Source organism: Sminthopsis crassicaudata, chromosome X (genome assembly GCF_048593235.1).
Source record: "Sminthopsis crassicaudata isolate SCR6 chromosome X, ASM4859323v1, whole genome shotgun sequence".
Lineage (NCBI taxonomy): Eukaryota > Metazoa > Chordata > Mammalia > Dasyuromorphia > Dasyuridae > Sminthopsis > Sminthopsis crassicaudata.
The window spans coordinates 2,657,433-2,678,327 of record NC_133623.1 but is presented as its reverse complement, the minus strand read 5'-3'; positions in this window follow the sequence as shown (position 1 = coordinate 2,678,327).

The window sequence follows — 20,895 nt, the reverse complement described above, 5'->3', positions numbered from 1 at the left end:
TTCCAGAGCTCCACTCTATGTTCCCAGGTTCTGAAGTCCCACCGGCTTCTAAAGGTCAGTGACCAGCGAATCTCTTCGGAGCTAAGAGCTAAGCATGTCCCTTCTTGGGACAAATGGGGAAAGCTGATGGCCGGGAGGGAGCAGATCTTCCCAAAGGGGGGGGCGGGGTGGGGAGGGGAGAGTGGTCTAGGGACTCTGGCGCCTTCGTTTGCAGGCAGCTGTTATAGCCTTTACGCACCTCCCCACTCACTCCCCAGAGAAATCCCTGGGAGGGAGTTCAACAAGTCAGCCAAGAGTTCCAGATGTGCAGCTGGAGAATCCACAGCTGGCAGAATCTTTAACATTACACCAAACACAAGAAGGCAACAAACACACTGAAGTCAGACTTCCCCCTGAGCCCACGAGGGACGGTTGGAAGGGCAGATCCGAAGGTTTCCAAAAGTCACAGTTTTCTAGGGCTGGAGCTGAGTGGGCTGACCCGGAGTGGAAGAGGCAGCTCAGGTCATTGAAACGGAAAGAGCCGAGGGTTACAGTGAAAAGCTGCCTTAGCGTAGTAAAAAGAACCCTGCATCTGCAAAGGAGAACCCCTGAGCTCAGGTTTGGATCCTCACCCTTACAAGCTGTGTGACCCTGAACAACTCACTGCAACTGCAACTCTGTGCCTCAATTTCCTCATCTGTAAATGAGGCGGGGCTTGGACGAGATGATTTTAAAGGTCCCTCCCAGCTCTTAAATTCTATGCTCCTCATGTCCTTTCCTGCCCCCAGATTAGAATATACAGGTTTTATTTAATTATACCCCTGTTACAAATATAAAAATTGAGTCAGCCTGTAGATCCAATTGAAGGGGGGGAATGGCCTCCCAACGTCCCTCCTCACTCTTTTCGGCTCACAAGGGGATTTCGGCGATCGTCTCAAATGCCTGAAAGTGTCTGTCAAGTTGGTTGACCCGAACAAGCTCATTCACGGGACCGAAAACTGGAAGGAGCTTTTGCGCTCAGAGAGCTCTGGGGCCTGTCACCTTTTTGGCTTCCGTGGAGAAAATCCACAGGCATTTTAGTTCTAGGAGGGAAAGCTTTGGGCACTCAGATGAAGAAAATGATAGATCCCTTCTCAGGATGTTTTGAAATACATTAAACAAAATACAGAGGAATACGAGGAAACCAATTCTATTGCAATAATATTAACAGTGTATGAAAGAAAGAGAGAGAGAGAGAGAGAAAGAGAAGGAGAGGGAGGGAGGAAAGAAGGAAGGGAGGGAGGAAGGGAGGGAGGAAGGGAGGAAGGAAGGAAGGAGGAAAGGAAGGAAGGAAGGAAGGAGGAAAGGAAGGAAGGAAGGGAGGGAGGGAGGGAGGAAGGAGGAAAGGAAGGGAGGGAGGGAGGAAGGAAGGAAGGAAGGAAGGAAGGAAGGAAGGAAGGAAAATAAAGGAAGGGAGGGAGGAAGGAAGGAAGGAAGGAAGGAGGAAAGGAAGGAAGGAAGGAAGGAAAATAAAGGAAGGGAGGGAGGAAGGAAGGAAGGAAGGAAGGAAGGAAGGAAGGAAGGAAGGAGGAAAGGAAGGAAGGAAGGAAGGAAAATAAAGGAAGGGAGGGAGGAAGGGTTTCTAGACCCCAGTTTAAGAACCCTGAGATAATCCAACCTGTTCAGTTCCCAGTTGAGGTAACTAACACCCAGGGAGGATACTGACTTGTTAGTGGTGCTATGAGATCTACAACTGAATTGTCCTGACTTGCTAATTAGCACAAAGGAGATGGTGGTTGGACTAGCTGGGATGCCTCGTTGAATATGGATGGGTCTCAGACTCAGAAAGGATTCTGGAACATTTTCATAGGAAAGGCCCTTCCAAGAAACTTGCAAAGAGGTCAAAGGTTGCCTGAAGAGGAAATGGAAGCGAATTGCAGCCATTTCCTACCAGTATAACCCAGGGACCCTACAGGTCTCAAAATGTCATGCTGTGCCTCAGCATCATCAGGGTTCAAACACTACTGGTTTCTAGGGTCTCATCCCTTCAAATCCAGACATACCCAAGAAATTAGGGAGAGACTCAGGACTCAATATCCAAGACTTTTTCTAGAGACAGCCACAACACAGGAGAACACAAATATACAGGAAACGGTCTCAGATAAAGGAAACTCCAGAACTGCCCTCAACTTTTACAAGATGCCTGCATTCACACAGAGAGACAGAAAGACCGACAGGGACACGGGCATGGCAGGGGGAGGAATGGAGGTCTTAGGATAACGACAGATGTCTTTCTGCCCTCCCCCCTTAGGCCTGATTACTGGAGACCGGCCAAGCTGTCAGGGGAAAAGGAACAATTACCAAGCTCTTGTCTACAACCATTCCACAAAGATCTAGAAAACTTAGCAGACCTAATTAGCAAAGTTTTAAAAGCATAGTTATGCTTTTCATCATACCCAGGTTAGCCTAGAGATCTCACACAGAGAGATCAGGGGGAGGACTGGATAAAGGCCTGCCCACTGATGTGTACTAAGGTAGCAACTCCTAGATCCATTACAGAGAGCCCAAGAACCCCAGATCTTGTTCAGAGAGAAGGGACAGATGTGGAGTAGTAGCCTCGTCCCTCACTTCCCACTGCTGGGTCCTAAGTAGAGCAGACTGCATCTAGCATACAGTGTATAGAGCACTGAGCCTGGAGTCAAGAAATTAGGAAGTTCAAATCTCCTCTCAGACATTTGGGTGATCCTGGGCCAGTCATTTAAAATGGAGAACACATCTACATCCCAGTTTTCTTTTGGAATAAAATGAGATAATATTTCTAAAGCACTTGGCAAATCTTAAAGCACTATCTAAATGAAAGTATTTATTAAGTACCTATTTGTTAGGATTCCAAGGTGATAACTCAGGTTGTCTAAACAATTCTCTAGCTCAGAGTTCACATCTTTAGGAGTTTACACCTTTAAAGAAAAAGAGTTTACACCTTTCTCACCTTGTAATCCTAACAACCTACTAAGTACTAAGCCCTAGGAATCCAAACAGAAGACTCAAAAGATCCCTGTCCTTGAGGAACTCTCATTCTAATGAGGGAGAAAAGATTTAGGGAAAGTTCTAGCAGCAAGTCTGATGGAAGTAAAAGTCCCATGGTCCTTAGGGTGGAACAGCAGCACAGATGCTTAGGCCTTAATGTCATTTCCACTGATAAAATCGTTTCTAATGTGAAGGACTTTGGTGGCAAGGACTTTATTTTCTGGATCTTCCGGTTCTTTGTCTGAAGCATCTGCAGGAACTGTGAACTAGGCTGCATCTCTCCAGGGTTTGGTCCACAGGAGGATGACTGAAGGCTCAGGGGCTGGAGGCCTTGCCCTTCCCAAGGCTCTTGGGCTCAGGGTCCTGGGCTAGCTCCAGCAGGGTCTGAAGGAAGATGGTGGTCAAGAGGGTGGTTAGTAGTTTGACTGGCCTCCTGGCCTTCCCTTGGGTACTTTGCTCCTGCTTCTAGGCTGATTTGCCTGCCCTGAGTAGCAGCTGGTTGACTGTTAGTGGGGGTGGCTAGCCCCTCCTACACAGAAGTCACTTCCCCTCATGATGCCTGTAAGAACTGGGCTGGAAACAGAGACCATGGTCTACCTTAAAAGGTTCTGCCCCTCCCAGGTTTCCTGTGTCAATTTGTCCATTGGTGACAGATGGTCAGCGACTGTTGCTGCTGGTGATAAGGAAAGTGGATCCCCTCGTCTGCAGTGACTTCTCCCCTTCAGGGGCTGGGCTGAAGGGTCTGGGCATTTGGGGGGCAGTGTTATTCCCGGGACTCTTGGGCTCGCTCAGGACCCTGGGCTATCACTCTGGAGCCCTGAGAGGAGAGAGTGCTCACAGTGGTGGCGGCTATGGTTTGACTTGCTTGGCACACGCTGCCTCCCGGCTCTCCCTCAGGATGTTTCAGCAGCCCTGAGAATGGCTCTGAGTGGGGGGATGGCAGTCACCCATCCATGATATGGTAGTTGTCAAGTTCCTGTGAGAGGTGCTCTTTGTAAGAATAAATTAGTGTGGCTTCCAAGACGATGATGGAGAGAGCAGTCACAGGGGAGCCTGCCTCTTCAAATCTGCCTTTTAAAAAAAGCACAACTGACAGAAAACCTTGAAAGAAAATTTTCAACCATCAAAAATAATGAGCAAAACCAGGGAGAGCTCCGATCCGATGGAATAAAATAAAGGATTGAAAGAAACTGACAGAACATCAGAAAAAGCCTCAACTCGTGTCAAAAACAAAGCAAGGTCCTTGACACTCAATAAAGTGGATACCAAACACTGTGAAGGAACAAAGGGAAGAAATGTAATTAGGGGAAATAAAGAAGGAACTTTGTGCCACTAAATCATCTTGGAGAAGTTCTAAGCTGTAATTAGTCATTCTGGCTATGAGAGACAGACAGGCTTCAGGAGAGATCTTGAACCTTTAAACGAGGAGATACCTTGCAGGGAAGACAGAGAGTTCAGGTGCACCAGGAAGGCCACAACTGGGGATGGGGTGAGAGAGCCACTTACAGTGGAAAGAGTTGGGGCACGGGAGGAAGCGGGCCACCCCATAGCTTCCTATCTGAACTCATGTTTCTTGTTCCATTCTTCCCTGTCTACTGTTGTTCTTTTTTTTTTTTTAATTCATTTTTCCAAATTATCCCCTCCCTCCCTCCACTCCCTCCCCCCGATGACAGGCAATCCCATACATTTTACATATGTTACAATATAACCTAGATACAATATATGTGTGTAAATACCATTTTCTTGTTGCACATTAAGTATTAGCTTCCGAAGGTATAAGTAACCTGGGTAGATAGACAGTAGTGCTAACAGTTTACATTCGCTTCCCAGTGTTCCTTCTCTGGGTGTAGTTATTTCTGTCCATCATTGATCAACTGGAAGTGAGTTGGATCTTCTTTATGTTGAAGATTTCCACTTCCATCAGAATACGTCCTCATACAGTATTGTTGTTGAAGTGTATAGTGATCTTCTGGTTCTGCTCATTTCACTCAGCATACTGTTGTTCTTTTAAAGTCTGGTGCCCTAAAGGAGAGCCTTTATTCATTCGTTGTAGTTATAACTCTGGAGAAAATTGCAATGAAACTCCTCAGTTTGAATTGAAAAAATTAAAACACCTAAGAGAACAAAGAAAATACAATGATGATATTGGAAGAAGCAAAAGGAGCGCTATGTGAGTGTGGCATGTGGCAAGAGCCCTGAGTTGAAAGTCAGAGGACCCAGCTTTAAATGCCAGTTAGCTATTTGCTATCTATGTGTTTAATGGCCTCAGTTTCCTCCCCTGTCGAGTGAGGAGTGTGGATTTGATCTCTGAGCTGCCTGTCAGATGAAAATCCTCAAATTTTAGCATCCATCTAGCATCATCCCAGTGGACAGAGACTGGGAAGGCAGACAATGGAAAATGATGGATCTGGACTAAAAGAAGGACATCATCTCACTACCATGGTGCAAGAAATTATACAAGAAAAAAAAACTTTCTAGAAGTGTTGCAAAATAGGGGTGATGGTAGCAAATAATTGAAAAGAGACAAGATTCATATGACATTAACTCAGGAAGGAAAAACGAGTTGAACTAATCCAGATATAGAATTCTTCAATCTCAACATCACACAGTGAAAAGGGTGCTAAATGTGGGGTCAAATCTATCACTTTCCATCTTCACTTGGGTTGGACTTGTCAGTTCACTCCCTTGGGCTTCTGTGTCCATCTACCCCATGAAGCTGAAGGGGTTGGAATAAATTTCACAAATTCCTTCCATCACTAAGTCTATGATCCTATAATCTGATGAACTGAAACAAAGAGAAACTCCAACAGGCATAGTATGTGACCGCCCCTTCGCTGGAGTCAGTGCATGCAAAAATGAAAAAATGACTTGTATTCTTCCCACAATAAACTTCCCAAGGTGCCTGTGGGAAGCGTACACGGATAACAAGATGATAACTAGCTTTGATTTATTCTTCTGAAAACTGCCTGGATGTCCTTTGACTTTTTCAATTAGGAAGTGATCTGTATTCTTATAAATTTGATTTTGTTCTCTCTATATTTGAGAAATGGGGCCTTTATCAGAGAAACTTGTCAAAAACCTCCCCCACCCCAATTTTTCTGCTTCTCCTCTAATATTGGCTGCTTGGGATTTTTTTGTACAAAGCCTTTTTAATTTAATGTGATCAAAATTATCCATTTTACTTTCCATCTGATTTTTATCTCTTGTTTTGTTATAAATTCTTTTCTTGTCCATAGATTTAACAGTATTCTGTGTTCCCCTCATTTATTTATGTCTAAATCATGTATCTGTTTAAACCTTATTTTGATAAATTGATATGAGATGTTAGTCTGTATCTAGTTTCTGCCAAACTGCTTTCCAGTTTTCCTATCAGTTTTTGTCAAATAGTGAGTTCTTGTCCTAAAATCTCAGATCTCCAGATTTATCAAACATTAGATTACACTATGATCCTTTACACTGTAGTGTATTATGTACCTCATCTACTCCACTTATCCACCACTCTATTTTTTAGCCAGTACCAGAGAGTTCTGATGATTATTATTCTGTAATACATTTTGAAATCTGGAACTGCTAGTCCACCTTCCTTCACATTTTTTTTTTTTTTTGATTCCCTTGATATTCTTGATCTTTTGGGTTTTTTTTTTTTTTTCAGATGAATTTTGTTTTTATTTTTCTAGCCCTACTAAGTAATTTTTTTCTTTATCATTTCATTGGTGTGGTTCTAGATAAACAAATTAATTTAGGTGGAATTGTCATTTTTATCATATTTATTGGCTCAGTCTTCCAATGAATAATTAATATTCCTCCAACTGTTTAGATCCGTATTTGTGTGAAAAGTGTTTTGTGATTGTGTTTCTATTGTTCCAGGGTTTGTCTTGATAGGTAGACTCCCAAGTATTTTATATCTTCTATGGGTATTTTGAATGGAATAGTTTTCTTTCTATCTCTTGCTGCTGGATTTTGTTGGTAACATAGAATTTCTGTGAGTTTATTTTGTATCCTTCAACTTTGATAAAGTTGTTAATTGTTTCTAGTAGTTTTTAAAGCTAGTTCTCTAAGTATACTATCTTATCATCTACAAAGACTGATAGTTTTATTGCCTCATTGCCTATTCCCATTCCTTTAATGTCTTTTTCTTCTCTTATTGCCATAGCATTTTCTACATAATACTATTATTTAATAGTGACGATAATGAACATCTTTGCTTCACCCCGATCTCCCTGGGAAGGTTTCTAGCTTATTCCCATTACAGGTAACAAATGTTTGCTGATGGTTTTAGGGAGATACAACTTATTTTGAGGACAACTCCATTTATTCCTATGTTTTCCAATGTTTTCTTTTAACAGGTATTAAATTTGTCAAAGCTTTTTCTGCATCTATTCAGATAATCACATGATTTTTGTTGGTTTTGTTATTGACATGGCCAATTATATTGACGGTTTCCTTAATATTGAACTAGTTTTGCATTCCTGGTATAAATTCCACCTGGTCATAGTGTGGTATTTTTGTAGCATATTGCTATAATCTCCTTGCTAGCATTTTATTTAAAATTTGTGCGTCAATATTCATTAGGGAAATTGGTCCAGTTTTCTTTCTTTGTTTTTGTTCTTCCTGGTTTAGATATCAGCACTGTACTTGTGTTGCAAAAGGAATTTGGTAGGGCTCTTTCTTTGGCTATTTTTCCAAATACTCTACATAGTATTCAAATTAATTCTTTTTAAAACCATTAGTAGAATTCACTTGTGAATCCCTGTGATCCTGGGAATTTTTTCTTAGGAAGCTTACTAAGGATTTGTTTAGTTTCTTTATCTAAGATAAGGTTATTTGAACATTCTATTTCCTCTTCTGTTGATGTGGGCAATTTATATTTTTTCCATTTCATCCATTTCACTTAGATTGTCAGGTTTATTTGCATATAATTGGGCAAAATAGTTCCTAATAATTGCTTTAATTTATTCTTCATTAGTGTTCACCCTTTTCATTTTTTTGATACTATTTGGTTTTCCTCTTTCTGTTTTTAATCAAATTAACAAATGGTTTGTTTTATTGGATTTTTCTCATAAACCCAGCTCCCAGTTTTCTTTATTAATTTCTTTTTCTTTTAAAAAAATTAATCTATTTTTTCATTATATTTTAAGTTCTCAACTATCTCCTTCCCTCCCTCCCCACCTCAAAATAGAGAAGGTCACCATCTCTCTCTCTCTCTCTCTCTCTCTCTCTCTCTCTCTCTCTCTCTCTCTCTCTCTCTCTCTCTCTCTCTCTCTCTCTCTCTGTCACACACACATGTAAAACTATACAATGCATAGCTCTTTCTCTCGAGGTGGAAAGTATTTTCCTTCATAGGTCTTTTGTAGCTGATTTCAGTATTTATAATGTTCAGAATAACATAGTCATTCCTATTCTTTGAACAATATTGCTATTACTCTACAATATTCTCTTGGGTCTGCTCATTTCACTTTTCATTATTTCATGCAAGTCTTTACATGTTTTTCTAAAATTAATCTGCTATATCCACTCATATGAAAGTGTTCCAAATCACTACTGATCAGAGAAATGCAAATTAAGACAACTCTGAGATACCACTAAACACCTGTCAGATTGGCTAAGATGACAGGAACAAATAATGATGAATGTTGGAGGGGATGTGGGAAAACTGGGATACTGATTCATTGTTGGTGGAGTTGTGAAAGAATCCAACCATTCTGGAGAATAATTTGGAACTATGCCCAAAAAGTTATCAAACTATGCATACCCTTTGACCCAGCATTGCTGTTATTGGGCTTATATCCCAAAGAAATACTAAAGAGTGGAAAGGGACCTGTATGTGCCAAAATGTTTGTGGCAGCCCTTTTTGTAGTAGCTAGAAACTGGAAGATGAATGGATGTCCATCAATTGGAGAATGGTTGGGTAAATTATAGTATAGGAAGGTTATGGAATATTATTGCTCTGTAAGAAATGACCAGCAGGAGGAATACAGAGAGGCTTGGAGAGACTTACATCAACTGATGCTGAGTGAAATGAATAGAACCAGAAGATCGCTGTCCACTTCAATGCTGTATGAAGATGTATTGTGATGGAAGTGGAAATCTTCAACATAAAGAAGATCCAACTCACTTCCAGTTGATCAATGATGGACAGAAATAACTACACCCAGAGAGGGAACACTGGGAAGCGAATGTAAATTGTTAGCACTACTGTCTATGTACCCAGGTTACTTATACCTTCGGAAGCTAATAATTAATGTGCAACAAGAAAAATGGTATTTACACACATATATTGTATCTGGGTTATATTGTAACATATGTAAAATGTATGGGATTGCCTGTCATCGGGGGGAGGGAGTGGAGGGAGGGAGGGGATAATCTGGAAAAATGAATACAAGGGATAATATTATAAAAAAATTACTCATTCATATATACTGTGGAAAAAAATTCTAAATAAAAAAATAAATAAAATTAATCTGCTCATCATTTCATATAGAACAGTAGTATTCTATCACAACCATATAACGCAAATTGTTTAACCATTCCTCAGTTGATGAGCATCCCCTCAATCTCCAGTTCTTTGTCATCACAAAGAGAGCTGCTATAAATATTTTAGAATCTATAGGCTCCTTTCCTTTTTCCCTAATCACCCTGGGAAACAGATCTAATAGTGGTATTGCTAGGTCAAAGAGTTTTATAATTCTTTTGGACATAATTCCAGATTACCCTCCAAAATGGCTGGATCAACTCACAGATCACCAACGATGAATTAAAGTTCCAATTTTTCCACATCTTCTGCTTCCCTGTTGGGCAAAACTGATTTCTATAGCCAACTGAGTGTATATGTTATTCCCTCTAAGCCAGTTCTGATGAGAGTGAGGTTCAAGCATTACCTGCCACCTTTACATCTTTCCCTCCACTCTAAAAGTTCTTTCTTTTATACTTCTTTTATGTGAGACAACTAGCCTTATTCTTTCTATTCTTCCTTCTCCCAGAGTATCCCTCTTTCTCACCCCTTAATTTTATTTTTTGAAATCATTCCATCATAGTCGACTCATACCCATATCCTCTTTCTATTTATACTCCTTCTGACTGTGCTAATAATGATAAAATTCTTAGAAGTTACAAGTATAATTATCCCATGTAGGAACATAAACTGTCTAACCTTATTGAATCTCTTATTTCTCTTTCATGTTTGATTTTTTTATGCTTCTCTTGAGTCTTGTATTTAAAAGTCAAATGTTCTATTCAGCTCTGGTCTTTTCATCAGGAATGCTTGAAAGCCCACTATCTAATTAAGTGCCCATCCCTCTCCCCCCTCCCCCCGCAAGGATTATACTCAGTTTTGTTGGGTGGGTGATTCTTGGTTGCAATCCTAGCTCCTTCGCCCTCCAGAATATCATATTCCAAGCCCTTCACTCCATTAATGTTTTTCTCAATTCTATGTCCCTGGAGGTCTCCAAGCAGAGGCTGGATAAGTCCTTCATAGAGGGTATTACTATCCAGGAATAGGTTGGAGTTGACACCCCCTTCTGAGATCTATTTCATCTCTAAGATTCTAGTCTATTCAATGACTTAAAGGAAGTCAAGAGTTAGCTGTGGGGGAGGGAGAACTCTTCTACGGTAAGTGCAGAATAGCTGGGAATATTGCCTCCCCCCCCCCCCCAACTCCATATTCCCTGGATTAATTTAAAAGCATCAAGACCTTCCTTGTGAAAGTGGGGTCATGAATCGTGACTTACACTAATGTTATAATTACTCTCATGTGGGGACTCTTGGAATGTTTGGACCTTCCAAAGAGGGTCCTCATTCTTTAAAAAAATGACCACTTATTCTGTGGTGAGTCCTGAATTTCTTATGCCTTATTCTATAATTCATTATGAGTCTGTGATTTCATTCAATTCGTTCCAATTTACTAGGTGTCTATGAAGCATCCAGCCACTGGGGATAGATACCAAAGACCAAAGGGAGGCAGCTTGAGAAGCTGATAAACACACATTCACACACACGTGTGTATGTGTGTGTGTGTGTGTGTGTGTGTGTATAAACACTAAAAAGTTTGTCACCTTAACTTTGACAGCCACCATTCCATTCCGTTGACTCATATTGCCTCAAAAGCCTCCCAGATTTTTTTGCTGACCTTGCTCCCCCTTTCGTGCAATCCCTCATCCCCTGGCCCTTGGACTACTATCATGGCTGCTGGAGGTCTGCCTGTCTCAAGCCCTCTCCACTCCAATCCCTTCCAGTCCCCAATTGGCCCCCAAGGTCCTAAAGCTCAAGTCTGACCAGATAGCTGCTCTGCTCCAAATCTGTAAAATACCGTTTCTTACTTAACCCTATATGGATCCCACCCATGGGGCAGTCCCTAGCCACGGAAATTACTTCCGGGCCACTCAAACCTCCTGTTTGCACTGGGCTTGACTCATAAAAGGACCTTTACACAAATCCTTCAGTAACTTCTCATGGCCTGGAGGATAGAATCCAAACCCTTCACCCTGAGTGGAAGTCCGTGTTCTGGCTGGCTTCCACCTCCCTTTCTGATCTGATTTCCCATTAGTCCCCCTTCATGCAGTTTTCACTTGTCAAAATGACCTGCTAACTGTCTTGGTCCTCCATCTTTTCCTCTTCTCCTTCCTCTTGCTCAGCTACACCACATCCCATCCTTCAGCCTGGAAGAAAGCCCTGAAACAAATCATTGGTTTCTTTCAAGCCTTAGTTCAGGTGCCACTTCCTGCAGGATTTCCCCAGCTAAAAGGGTTCAGCTCTCACTTTCTCCCTCTCTCTCTCTCTCTCTTCTGACCTCCAACCTTGCACATCCAACTACCTCTTGGACATCTCTAGTAGTCATCAACTCAATATGTCCAAAACAGAACTCTTTCTTTCCCCCTAAACACTCCCCTCCTCTTATTTTTTTCCTTCGCTACAGAGGGCAACACCGTCCTCCCAGTTGCTCTGGCTTGAAACTTAGGAGTCATCTTGAACTCCTTTCTCCATCTCAGCTTCCACATCCAAGCGATTGCCAGGGTCTATGGATTTCACCTCTGGAGCATCTCTCAAACATACTCCCTTCTCTTCTCTCACACTGCCCTCTCTGCCAACAGGGAGCTGCTGAGGGCAACAGGCCCTCATTACCTCCTGCCTGGATTATTGCAATAACTGCTGGGGCAATAACATGCCAGCCTCAGGGGCTCTCTCTCCTCCAGTCCTTATTATGACCAAAGTGATTTTCCTAAAGTTTAGGTCTATCTCATCCCTTACTCTCTCTCTCTCTCTCTCTCTCTCTCTCTCTCTCTCTCTCTCTCTCTCTCTCTCTCAACTCTAGTGGCTCCCTATTGTCTCCTGGTCACAAAGAACATGCTCTCCTTGTCATTCAAAGCCCTTTATGACCAACCCCCTCCTATTTTCTGATATTACTATTTGATCTGATTGTTAGGTTCTTACTAAGTGCTAATGAGACAATGAGATATTGGGTTTTTACTAAGTGCTAAGTCGGTACTTAACAATTTTCTAGTTCTGGCCTTTCCTGGTAGTTTGACTTGTGAATTCCTGGGGAAGAGCTTGCGTGCTTGGGAGGAGCAAGCTCATTGGTTGAAGTGGTTCTTCCCAGAAGCCCTTGCATTATCCCACTCCCATTCTCTGGGAGGAGAAGGAGGGCAGCACTCCAGAGATGGTGAGTCTCTGCTTTAGACCAGGCTTGATGTGGCTCTCTGCAGGAAGGGAAGTCACTTCTCTGGACCGAGAGTTAATGGCAACTGTCTGGAGACAACAGCACGTTACAATTGGCGCCCAACGTGGGGCAAGGACTTTTCCTTATCCTGACAAGGACTTATTCTGAGCCCTTCAGAGGAGCTAGACTGGACCATCGCATCCAATGACACTGTCCTCCTGGGTGTTCCACAAACAAGACTTCCCCCCATCTTACAGCTCACAGCATTTTATCTGTGACCCCTGTCTGGAATGTTCTTCCTCCTACTCTGACTCCTGACCACATTGGCTTCCCTTAAGTCTCTGTCGGGTGAAAGATGAAATGACTGAGGGAACAAAGGTTTTATGTTCTTGGTTTATTAAAGCAATACTTGGCACTTACCCACCAAGGCAGGGCCAGGCCTCCTCAGCTTAGTCCTGGATCTGAACACAGGGAAACAGACTTTTATATACAAATAAGACCAATTAATTCAAAGAAAACTATTAACTGGGATACACAATTAGGTAATCTGATTTCTATTCAGTGGCAAGATTAGGCCCTTTCCCAGTTGGAAGACGGACAGGGTACAGGTGCAATTCCCTGAAATCCCAAAAGGAGAAGGTCCTTTCTCCTAGGTGTCTGTGAACATGGGATCAATGACTGGTGAGACTGATGAGGGCCAGTTTTCAGAGAACTTCAGGGTTGTTTGAGATGACCACTGTGAGGAAACTCCTTGCATCGATCATTGGGTCCAACCGGGCTTCTGGTCAGCACCAGGAGGTTCCTTGGTTAAACAGTTGGGGAGGTAGTCCAACTTCCCAGCCACATGGGTCCAGGTTTAAACAACACAATTAGGGTTTCTCCCAATTCCCACAGGTCTCACAAGTTGTCTCACTAGACAAAACTTGAACTAAACCCATAATTGAATAGAAACTAACTCCAGAACTGTCACAAGAGTCAGTGTGGTTCACTTAATTCTCACAATTAACCACTTGCTGTCCCTAATCCCCTCAATTTCCTGGAGTTCCAGATAAAATCCTATCTTCCACAACTCTTAATTCTAGTGTATTCCTTTTGTTAATTATTTCCTATTGATCCTGTATTTATCCAGCATTTGTCTCCCCCATTAGATTGTAAACTCCGGGGAAGGGAGTGTCACTTTTTGTATCTTCAGCACTTAGTCCAGTGCCTGCCATATAGCAGGAGCATAAGAAATGTTTATTGATTGATTTGGGAGAAATGAATGAATTTAAAGCTAAGCCTCCTAAAAAATGGCACATTTTGTGCCATTTTTATTTGGATGTAATATTTGAAATAGAGAACAGTTTTCTATGTGGCCATCAATCCCCTCCTTCCCCCTTACTCCCCCATGGGATGGTCATGGGATGGATTTTGAGAAGTTTTAAAATTTATCATTTCATTCTTCTCATCTTTTTCAATGGAGTTCATATAGAAATAATCCCAGGACAAATGCCTAGTCTCCTATTATCTTTTTCCATTTAATGTCATATGCATAATTGCTCAGGTAGATAAAAATAATCCCTTTGTAGCCGCATTAGACATTTAGTCATTGCATCATTATTGTTGTGATTGTTGTTATGATTAGGGCATAAACTCATCCAGACTAAAGTTTTGACTTGGTCTTTAAAGACCAATTAATAAATGCTTTTTACCTACTGACCCGTGCAGGTTCAAAGAGAGGAGTCCACCTTTAGTGAGTTTGAGTGCTCTCATAGAGCAGATTGGCTCAAACCCAAGGGCAGCCTTGAGGATTATATGACTCTTTGGAGAGAGAAGGAAGAAGGATTTTTTTTTTAACAGTTTGTAGGTTAGGGCAGGGCTTCTTGAACTTTTTCCATTCATAACCCCTTTTTGCCTGGACCTGGACATAAGCATAATATTCCCAAGGTAGATCTTGGATGGTATCGTAAGCAAAAAAAGAAGCTGCTAAAATTGAGCCCCATTCATATGAGGCCTTATAATCTGGGAGTTTACACTCTGCAACAGACTCAATGTACAAGTCACATCCTCAGAACAGCACAGCATGTCATCAGCTGTGTTAGAACGCGGGCAGGAGAGGACATGGGGCAATGCGAGAAGGAACTAGAGGAAAAGGGTAATAAAAAGTTACTGGAGGAGATGAGGAAAATGAAAGGGGCTTGGGGAATTGAGCCAGTTATTCAACAGACATTTATTTCTAATAGAGTTTTATGTATATCTTTTGGTTTGACAGAATCCAGATTTACATAACCCTTCTGCTACCCCAAGTTGCCCCTTATAATGAAGAATTTTTTTTTAATCAACAAGCAATTACTAAGCACTTACTATGTGCCAGGCATTGTGCCAAGTGCCGAAGGATACAAAGAGAGACAAAAACATGATCCTTATTCTGGAGTAGCTCCCATGGAGAACATGCAAACATACGATCCACAGAGTACAAAGGGAAGCTCATCTTTGGCCAAAGTGGGGGCAGAAAATGTCTGTGCAGATGGGGAGATCTGGGCTGGGTCTTGGAAGAAGCTCAAGTGACAATGTCCAGAATTCAGTGGAAAGGAGAAGAGTCAGCGGATGAGCATTTGGACCTCAGAAAACCTGCAAAGAGGAAAGTGGAAGTCAGCTGAGAAGGTGGGAAGGAGACAGGTTGGGAGGGGCTTGAAAATGCCAAAGAGAAACTCTTCTATTTGATCCCGAATATAATAGGGAGCCAGGAAAGTTGGGATAGATAGCCCCAGTTATATCAGGTGAGGATGCTTAAGAATGGAGAACCCTTAAGCATGTTTCTAGCCAAGAGGGAGGCAACCAGTAGGAGGGAGAGATTTAAGATTAGTGAAAGAGTGGGGATGGTAAGAGGAAAAATCTGTTGGAAAAGATGGGATGGAATGGGATGACTTTGCATGTAAAGGTGTTTTCTTTGGAAAGAAGAAGGGCCATCTCATGTGAGATAGGGAGAATGAGAGAGTGGCAAAAATCATCTGAATCAAGTGAGATGAAAAAGAGGGACCTCTTGGTAAATAGACTCATTTTTTTTTCAGTGAAATATATAGCTAAGTTCTCTGCCAAGAGGGTGGGGGGATGGTCAGAGGAGGTTTAAAGAAGGGTGAAAATGTTTGAAATACCCACAGTGATGAATGAGAGAATGAATAGATTAGAATGGGCCATATAAAAAGTTTGTCTTGTTGCAGTGAGGACCCAGGAGAGATTATGGAACAGAAATTTGTTGGGGGCCCAGGCAGCAAGGTTTCAAGATTTTTCTCCAGATCCGTTTTGAAGCACATGAAGCAGAGTGATGGCAGCAGATGGTGAAAATAATCCAAGTTTGGGGTTTAGCAAGCCAGGATAGCAATAGGATAAAGGGATCAGGTACTCAAGAGTAAATGATAATATAGAGATGAACTGGTTCTCTGAGGGACTGAGATAGAGAAGGGTAGGGAAGGAAGGAAGGAAGGAAGGAAGGAAGGAAGGAAGGAAGGAAGGAAGGAAGGAAGGAAGAGAGGAAGGAAGGAAGGAAGAAAGAAAGGAAGAGAGGAAGGAAGGAAGGAAGAAAGAAAGAGAAGAAGGAAGGAAGAAAGAAATGAAGAAAGAAAGAGAGGAAGGAAGGAAGAAAGAAATGAAGAAAGAAAGAGAGGAAGGAAGGAAGAAAGAAAGAAAGAGAAAGAAAGAAAGAGAAAGAAAGAGAGGAAGGAAGGAAGGAAGAAAGAAAGAGAAAGAAAGAGAGGAAGGAAGGAAGGAAGAAAGAAAGAGAAAGAAAGAGAGGAAGGAAGGAAGGAAGAAAGAGAAAGAAAGAGAGGAAGGAAGGAAGGAAGAAAGAGAAAGAAAGAGAGGAAGGAAGGAAGGAAGAAAGAAAGAGAAAGAAAGAGAGGAAGGAAGGAAGGAAGAAAGAAAGAGAAAGAAAGAGAGGAAGGAAGGAAGGAAGAAAGAAAGAGAAAGAAAGAGAGGAAGGAAGGAAGGAAGAAAGAAAGAGAAAGAAAGAGAGGAAGGAAGGAAGGAAGAAAGAAAGAGAAAGAAAGAGAGGAAGGAAGGAAGGAAGAAAGAAAGAGAAAGAAAGAGAGGAAGGAAGGAAGGAAGAAAGAAAGAGAAAGAAAGAGAGGAAGGAAGGAAGGAAGAAAGAAAGAGAAAGAAAGAGAGGAAGGAAGGAAGGAAGAAAGAAAGAGAAAGAAAGAGAGGAAGGAAGGAAGGAAGAAAGAAAGAGAAAGAAAGAGAGGAAGGAAGGAAGGAAGAAAGAAAGAGAAAGAAAGAGAGGAAGGAAGGAAGGAAGAAAGAAAGAGAAAGAAAGAGAGGAAGGAAGGAAGGAAGAAAGAAAGAGAAAGAAAGAGAGGAAGGAAGGAAGGAAGAAAGAAAGAGAAAGAAAGAGAGGAAGGAAGGAAGGAAGAAAGAAAGAGAAAGAAAGAGAGGAAGGAAGGAAGGAAGAAAGAAAGAGAGGAAGGAAGGAAGGAAGAAAGAAAGAGAAAGAAAGAGAGGAAGGAAGGAAGGAAAAATTTATTGTGTTTATATATGCTAGGCACTGTACTAAGCATTAAAAATACAAATACAAGTCAAAAACAAAACCAGTCCCTGTTCTTGAGAAGCTTATATTCTAATGGGGGAAAGATATCACAGAAAAGAACTCAAAAGTGGAGCTTTTGTGTGTATAAAAGTATCAAGAAGCCAGCAAGAGGACCAGGAGGGAATTAAGGCTGTCCTGGTTCCAGGAGGAACTCGCCTAAGGGAGAAGAGGGGAGATCTTACCGTGCGATTTTCCATGTTGAAAAAGGCAGGTGATGAGACTGTCCAAGAGCCTCCCTCAAGGCCCATTCTTATCTCAGTTGGTGATGTTGCATCCTTTGGGGGACAGAAGGACAACCTTCCTATCTATAGGCAGGAGCAGGTGGTGGTGTGGCTGGAAGCCTCCGGTCAGGAAATAGCAGGTAGCAGTCCGAGGTGGGCCCGGCCTTCTGAAGAAGTCCCAGGGGAATTGGGTTGACTTCTGGCAATCGGAGAAAGTCCAGAGTGAAAATTGAAGCCGGGACGTAGGTGAAGGGGTGAAAAAATGGAAGGGAAAAGAAGGGTGAGCGATAGACAATGAAGGATTGGCAGGGGAGAAAAGGAAGAGAGGGTGAATGAAGAGAAGATTGTGAGAATCACAGAGGGCAGGGAAACATTAACCCGGCTGTAGATTTAGAGCTGGAAGAAAGGGAAAGGTAGAGTGAGGGAGGGGCTGAGCCATGAGGGAGGAGGTCTCCTGTCCCTCCCCTAGACTTCCCTCCTGCAGGGTCTGGATTTGGGCACCCACATCTTTTCTCTCTTTCTATTCCCAACTGAGGCCCTCTTATTCCTCTTGGAGGAGCAGAGAGAGGAGTCCCTGTAGTCCTGCCCACACACATCTGTTCCTGACCTTCGGGGGACCCCAAAGCTCCAACTCCACTCATCGCACAGGAGACTGGCCCAGGCTGCCTTAGAGAGGGCTGCCCCATGCCAGTGGCCATCTGACCTATGCTGGAGTCAGTTCCCTGCCTATCTCTGTGTTGTCCTGCAACAAAGACCCATACCTCAGTGCTCCTCCTCCCTCCTCCATGATCCTAGCTTTCAGCTCCAGAACTGGTTCCCCCACCCCACTGGACTCTCCGAAAGGCTTCTCTTCCGGACTTCCCTCCGGTGACCAGGCTTCTCTGGGCCTGGCCTGCCCACCACGAGAGGCCCCAGGAGGCTTGTGCTTCCCTGCCCTCATGGGCGGCCCAGGCTTCCCCTCCTTCGCAAGCCCCAGGCCCCAGCCTAGGCTCCCCCCTTATGGGCCTCTCCTCCTGCAGCTGTTGTGCTGGGAATAAGCAGAGCAAGAAAATTATCACATGGATTAAAGGAAAGTTCAAGTTGGATGAGCACAACTTTCCCTGGGCAGGATTTCAGTTTCACTTTCTGCTCCAGAGCTGGAGTCCTTGCCCAGCGTTGCCATTGCCTACCTGTGGGGCTCAAGAGCCCTCTCCTTCCAGGTCTGGCCTGGAGCATTCCACTGGGGGGCTCCCATCTATGGCACCACCTTTCCTGCCAGTAGAAGGAACCCAGGAAGCTCAGAAGGCACAGAAGAGGCAGCCAAATGGGGCAAGGAGTCCAGGGCTTAGCTTGGCCTGACAGGAGTGAACCGTTCAGGCAAGGCAGCCCAAGCCCAGAACCAGGAGCTGGGAACTGGGAGTCTGGAGGTTAGCCCAGTCTCCAGCCTCCTCCTTGCTGTAGCCTACAATCTCCCCCTTGCTGTAGCCTCCAGCCTCCCTCTTGCTGTACCCTCCAGCCTCCCCTGGCAGTAGCAGTCTTGTAAATAAACATATCAAGTTGAGCAGTTATTTGGGAAGGGCTTCTGGGGAGGCTGAAGAGTTCGACTGAACCTCTGTTCCAATCCCCAGAGCTTCCCCAGAGCCCTGCTCAGGACTTGGGCCCCACATTGCCTGGGGAGGGTCCTGGGCCACAGAGTTCCAACTCTGCTCCTGTGAGGAGTCTTTACCTTCAGACTTCTTCCCTCCCTGGTGGCCCCTTCTCCGGGGCCTCCAGCTCCCAGATCTCCATGCATCCCCATCTGCTTCTCCTCTCCTTGCCCCATCAGGGCCTTTTCCTGTTCCCTGGTGGCTCCACCCTCTACTGTCTCCTTTTCTACTGTCCTTCCCCAGCTTGTGTCTCTTTCTTTCAGGGGGCCCCTATTTGCTCCCCTCTCTCAGTAAAAACCCTTTACTTTGGGCTTCTCTGGAAGCCTAGGCCCAGTCCCGATTCCAGTCCCCTCAGCTCAGCCTCTTGAAGCTCAGAGGAGCCGGCCCTTGGAGGTCAGCCGATCTAATTCTTCTCATCCGAAGTCGGGAGAGGGGAGCTGACTCACATAAGATCAGTCGTGGAGGAAGTGCAAGAGTGGGCTGGGGTCGCTGTTTCTAAAGCCAGGCTCTTTCCACTATACCGGGGGTTCTTGGCCTCCGCAGGGACCAGGGACTTAAATGGGAGGGGGGAATGGCCTCTTGATTTTCACTAATGTCTTAGAAAAATGGAGTACTTCCTTCCATTATAGATTTAAAAATCCGAAATCTTGTTTGGAGGGAGGCTCCATGGCCGCCAAAGGGATCTGGGATGCCCAAAAGGTGAAGAGCCCATGAAAAGACCAGCATGTCCTCTTGGAAAATGGTGGTGATTTTTTTGGAGCTAGTGCTGGATGGTGGGGGTGGCCAGGTGGGTGCAAGGAGAGGACAGCATCAGCTCTGCCACGGAGTCTGCTGGGCTTTTCTGGGCAGCCTGGTCACCTTCAGACTGACTGTCAGGGCAGGCCCTGGGGGCAGGGAAGGAACACTGGCTTTGGAAAGGGCCCCGCTGCTTTCCAGGCTGCCTCCACCACTTCGAGACCACAGTGTGGGTGCCATTTTGACTCTCAGTTTGTTCCTCTGGAGAGATGGGGATGTTAATACCTGTTGTGAGGAGAGCCTTCTGTAACTTTGAGAGCACTCAAGACACGGGAGCTTAGACACTCAGGGAACGATGAAGAGCTAGTCCATCAGGAAGTCCAGGACATTTACTCTGTGCTCTCCAGGACTGGGGTAAGAATGGGAACAATACTCTTGGATACAACACTGGGATGGCTCCCAGCCCCATCCTCCTCTGGTAGGGAGGAGCTAGGGTGAGTCTCCAAGTCTGACTCCAATAAAAATGGGTATCACTGCCTCTCAACTAGGGCAAATCCAAGAAGAGAACAGAGAAGGAGCCTGGGAAAGAGAGACCAGGAAAGGAGGTGAATGGCTAAGCCTAAATCCTGGCTGAGCCCATCTGCCTGGGCATCCCCTCCCTGCCACACATCTAGGCAGAGCCACACAGTGCTAGTCCCAAGGCACTGGGGCCCTGCTGGAAACCCTAGTTGGAGCTAGGCTGAGGATGGAGGTGGAGGGTTAGGTGAAGCTGGAAAAAGGAAGACAAAGCTCTTGACACCAGTTCCAACCACCAAGCTGGGAGTGCTGGCTCCTTTCTTCAGTGGGGGATTGCCAGCAGCGCTTTTTTTTTAAATTAATTTTATAATTATAACTTTTTTTTTGACAGTATATATGCATGGGTAATTTTTTACAACATTACCCCTTGCACTCACTTCTGTTCCGAATTTTCCCTCCTTCCCTCCACCCCCTCCCCTAGATGGCAGGCAGTCCCATACATGTTAAATGTGTTATAATATATCCTAGATACAATATATGTGTGCAGAACCGAATTTCTTGTTGCAGCAGAAGAATTGGATTCAGAAAGTAAAAATAACC